Genomic DNA, 5,204 nt, shown 5'->3' with positions numbered 1-5,204 from the left:
ATGAAAAGAACCGAGAACCGACCCGACCCGACCCTATTTTATAAGAAAAATTGGAACCGATCTAAGTACCTAGGTACTTGGGTTCGGGTCGGGTTGGGTATATTTTCGGTTCGGTTCTCGGTTATTTTCGGTCCGGACCTAAACTTGCTCACCCCTACTTCAAGTATCAAAAGAAATTGACTCGGTTTAATGTAAATATGAAGGGTTTTTTTAATATATATATATATATATACACACACACACAAAATGGCTTCAGTTATTGATGTGGGGTAATGAAATTAACATTTCTTGCTGGCAGAGAATTAGCAGGTTAAACAAATCAAAGTGAATATAGAGAGAAATTAAACAATCGAGAGAAGAGAAAATGGAAAAAAAAACTAAATGCATTTGTTGGCAGTTATCAATATACAAGAATATGTAAAATCAAAGTGGTCATTGGGCATTTTTCACAAATAAAACAATTAGATTAAACAAAAATGAACAAACCCTTTTACGCCTACTTGTTTTCGACATCCCACAAAAGAAGAAATAAAAATAGCAACAAATGAAGAAATAGAAGGAAGCCAGTTTCATAAGTATTAAATAAAAAAAATCACTATGAATGCACATCATAAGTCATACTTCAACTACCAGCTATCATCACAACATTCCTTCCTTACAGTCCATATTTTCTATATAAAATTTCAAACTGTAACCATCATGCAATCCATCCATATTTGTTTCCACCATGTGAAGATGGTATAATATTGGTCGCTATCGGATGGTTGCCCCTACGCCCTACAACAAAGAACAGAAACTTCACATCAGACAGTTTTGACTCTTATAAGTAGGTCCACCTGGGTTACGTTTTATCTCTAACGGGTCATAAGTAGCTTAAAAGAAATGGGTCATATGGGTAAAACCTCTACATCATTTTATTCTATAAATTATCCAAGAGAACTGGGTAAAAAAGAAAAAAGAAACTTAGCTAAAAGGTAAAACATGTTAAATGGGCCAAAAGTCTAAACTATATTTTTAATTCTCAAGTGTTTGCACATAATTTAATAAGTAAAATTATTGCTAATTAGAGTAAAGTACACAGATGATCCCTGTAGTTAACTAAAATTTTAGACACGGTCCCTAGTTTTTCAAAACTACACGGATGGTCCCTGCGTTTTGCATTTTGTAACACATTTGGTCTCCAACTAACAAATATAAGGTTTTAGCATGTCTAAGCAAGGACCTAAATGTGTTACAAAGTACTCGTGTAGGGACTCAATGTGTTACATCGTGCAAACAAACCACAGGGACCGTTCGTGTGCTTTTGAGAAGCTAGGGACCAAATCCAAACTTCTGGTCAACCACAGGGACCATCATGTACTTCACTAATATGATAAGGTTGATAAAAAAATATATAATACATAAACCCTCATAATTTTTTTTCCGTTACCATCAAGATAATACAATTTTTGTAATCACATTTGAGACGTAATTATTTACAAACCAAAGGACAAAAAGTGTTCCAGGTCAATCAGACCCAAACAAGGGTACCAAAAAGTGCCAATTTTGACCCGTATTTTCCCATTCATCTTAACATTGGCATGAAGCAAAAAACAACTAAAAAAAGAAATAAGGAAGGTTGTTTAATGTACCCCATGGCGCATTGTTGTTGCTTCCGTGGGAACGTTGACCCGCTGAGCTGTAATTGGAAAGTGGGGGCTGGACCTTAACATGATTCCATTCACCACCACGAGCACCCATTGACCGCCCGTGACTGAATCGCTGCTGTTGACCCAACTGGCTGGGTGCAAATTGAGAGAAATGGGCGTTAAATGGCAAGGACGCATCATAGGGTGAACATACACATCAGGAGATCCATCTGGCATGTGGGAATGCTTGAATAGGCCCGTTTGGCCTATAAGGAATAAAACACCAATGAAACAGAATAAAGCAAATAAAATAAGTATAACGGAAATCTATTAAACCAATATGTAACTTACTTTCACCTTTTTGTCATTGTATGTAAGAAAAAATGTTTTGTTTGTTTTTTTTTTCATCCAACACATTTTTTTGATAAAATGCCACTACGAATAGTCCTCCACCAAGTTCTTTATCAAGCAAATTCTTATAAAACCATGAAACAGAGGGTTAACCTCTTTAAGAACACTGTGCAATGCTTCAATTCTTCGTATGGCTTCTGTCTCTCTTTGCATTTTGCAAACACCTACAACAAATAGCTTATTTTTAATTTGACAGAAATACATATATTTTGTTTTATCTTAATTAGAAACATCATACAGTGACCATATTTAAACATCCATATGGCTTCTGTCTCTTTGCGTGTTGGTAAATACATCACATAGTGACCACATGCAAACACGCATACACAATATTAAAGTCAAGCTTTGACACAAAAAAGTCAAACCGAAGACACAACTAACGTTGTAAGGATGCCTTAGACAGTTCAGATACACAAAACAATTACTAAAGATGCGTTCTTGATGTATTTATAATAAGATCCAGAATACGCTTAATTTTCGGATAATAGAATAAGAAAAATGTTGCTAATATAATAATATAAAAACATGTACTGTTATCGTCTTAAAATTATGTGATAACAGCATGAAAAGACAGCAGAGCAAAAAGCAATAGATTTAAAACATTACCATCACTAAGTCAAACAGGTCAAGTGATAACAGGTCGGGTCAGAAAATTTTGCATTAAGCCGTAGCAATAAGTCAAAAGGGTCTAACCTCATAAGTTACAGTGCCACACCAAAAGATGCAAATTGGCGTAATTGCATCACATACTGAACCGTTGTCTGATATTACGCATCCCTTGGCCCCTTTGTTGTGCATATGATTGTACCTTATCATGCAACATTAAACCTTACAATTAGCTTTTCACCAAAAGAGTACAGAAATGATAAAATAGTACAGTAACAATATAATTCGTTTGGTCGAAGATGAACATGTGGTATCGAATTATGAGAATGAAAAAACTTATTAGTTTCACTCCAAGATGAACATAGTACTATAAAACGAATTCAACTTACAATTAAGCAATGTGACAAGAAATAAATAAAATATTCAAGAAATCAAAAGGAATACCAAGCATATGAACAGAATATACATTTGTTTATAACCCTATTCTTCTTTCAAATTCTTCAGTTCAGAGTAATTCCACACCTATTAAATAAGTAACTAACAATGACCTTATGGTAAATTGGCAGCCTCATGACCTTTCAAAGTGGAGGTGATGAGTTCGAGTCTCGGCGGGAGCAAAATTGCTTTGGATTGAGCCAAGGGTTTTAACACAGTGAGCCTTCCGGCGGTGAGTTTCCTTTGGAATGGTGGCGGGGCGGGTCACCAGCGCCGTCTGCGTTCACGGGCGTGGGTGGCCTTTTGCCATTGGGTTTACCAGGGTGATCGGGTTTTCATAGGTCGTTCAAAAAACAAAAATAAATAAATAAGCAGCTAGTTATGTCACGTGTCACAATTTTATAAGCCCAAAGATTCTTTTCTCCACTTATCTTGTATCACTATATCTTATTTTTGTAAATATCTCAAAATACAGTTTCATAATTCTTAAATTTTGAATATTTTCTTTGTTCAATCCTAGTAATAACCTAACGTTGTACTTAAATAGTTTAAACATTAAAACGGTTTAATCAAACAACATACAAACAATACAACATATAAATCACTATAATTAAAGCTGAAATTGTGTCTCTTACCTCATAAAATCTCCAGATAAACCCTAAAGATTGCATGAACTACATACTCTTGTTGTCTTCTTCAAATCACATCTTGCATCCCAAAATTCACTGAAATTCTACACAGTAGACTCTTGTTATTTGATGACGGTCAGAAACAATAGCAAAAGTAGCAGCAAAAAAGAATTGAACCTGCGAGTTATGTAATTCAGGAGACTTTGTTCACGATTTCGAACACACAATTAACCTCATAATATGAAAATACATGAACATATGATGATGAATTCCTCTTACTTTGATGCTGGTGACACGTGACACCAGCTAGGGTTTCTAATTGCTTCGCCGACGTACGGACACGAAGGATGCTGTAATTCAAATCGGATACACAAAAATTGAAAATGATTTAGTTAAACATATTAATGAAATCATTGAAAAATTGTGAAATTATTGGTGGATGTATGAACCAAATACCCGAGGTAATTGAACGGCAGTGCAAAACGGTTTTCGTCTTTTGTGTTCTCCTGATTCACACAGGCTCGAACAGCCATGGAGTAGTGGCTTATGGTGAACGCAAGGCAAAGACAAAGCAAATCCAGATCTAAAATCGGAGAGAGAATGAAAAGGGAAGGGAGCTGTGGATTTGAATTTTGAAATGAGATTTGGGGATTGTAATTGTATGACAGCTTTCAAAAGTGAATGCGCGGATCATGATCCGTGTGGAGTTAATGGACGGTAGGATAGCATCATGATAGTGATGGACGGTAGGATCATTATCTTTGTGTTTCTGTTTGAGTTAATAAGGGTATAAGTGGAAAGTGATATTTTATAGTGTTTAAAAGACTTGTACTGCATGCTTTAGGGGTGTTTTAAGGGAATTTTTATGGACTTTAAGAAGTCCTTCCTATATGTATTATAAAGTAGTACAGATACGTTCAAACATGCAAGTAGTAAAAACACTTGTACAAATTGAACAAAATAGTTAAACTTTGTATTCAAAAATTTTCTACACCTACGCGGTGTGCAAGAGATTTACATAAAGTTCTAACATTTACATTGAGGAAACAAAAAAGGGCACGCAGGCCAACCTAGTCCTTCTTTGTACCATTGGTACCCGCACCACTCGTGTCACCAGCAGTCTCTTCCTCCTCTTCCTCTTCAGGATCACCATACAACGACCGCAAGCGGTCCACATAATCTTCCGCCTCTAAGCATTTCTCAACTTCCTCAAGGGCGGAAATGGACAGGTCGTTGTACGCCGCAACAGCGACAGCAAGACGCGCTTCAGTATCCACGCCATGGAACCAGACCTTTCATCGGTAAATTTGCCTTGAGATGAAAGGTTCATATGGCTGATACATCGGTTGTAGCCAACTTTAAAACCAGCCTCCCGCGCGCGCTGCTTAATCTCCTCTACAGCAGTTGCGTTCTCAGGTGCGTCGAGAATGGCTCCAACAATTTGTAAAACACAAGCAATCAGGTTATCACAGGCAAATCTAAACAAAAGCAAAGG

General features: G+C 36.5%; 1 long non-coding RNA gene across 6 annotated transcripts; it reads right to left on the bottom strand.

Moving 5' to 3' along the window:
• Positions 1-466: 466 nt before the first annotated feature.
• LOC110878489 lies at positions 467-4,363 on the bottom strand. Of its 6 annotated transcripts, none has more exons than XR_002557976.2 (7): positions 4,166-4,362; positions 3,887-4,059; positions 3,716-3,813; positions 2,733-2,847; positions 1,986-2,203; positions 1,632-1,894; positions 467-777 (listed from the first exon to the last, which is right to left on the bottom strand). It is a non-coding gene; the product is annotated as an uncharacterized LOC110878489 (long non-coding RNA). The 6 variants fall into 6 exon arrangements; XR_002557975.2 differs by having other exon boundaries at positions 1,980-2,203; positions 4,166-4,361; XR_002557978.2 differs by having other exon boundaries at positions 2,133-2,203; positions 4,166-4,360.
• Positions 4,364-5,204: the final 841 nt, after the last annotated feature.

This window comes from Helianthus annuus, chromosome 9, assembly GCF_002127325.2.
Source record: "Helianthus annuus cultivar XRQ/B chromosome 9, HanXRQr2.0-SUNRISE, whole genome shotgun sequence".
Classification (NCBI taxonomy): domain Eukaryota; kingdom Viridiplantae; phylum Streptophyta; class Magnoliopsida; order Asterales; family Asteraceae; genus Helianthus; species Helianthus annuus.
This window is presented reverse-complemented; position numbering and strand designations above follow the sequence as displayed.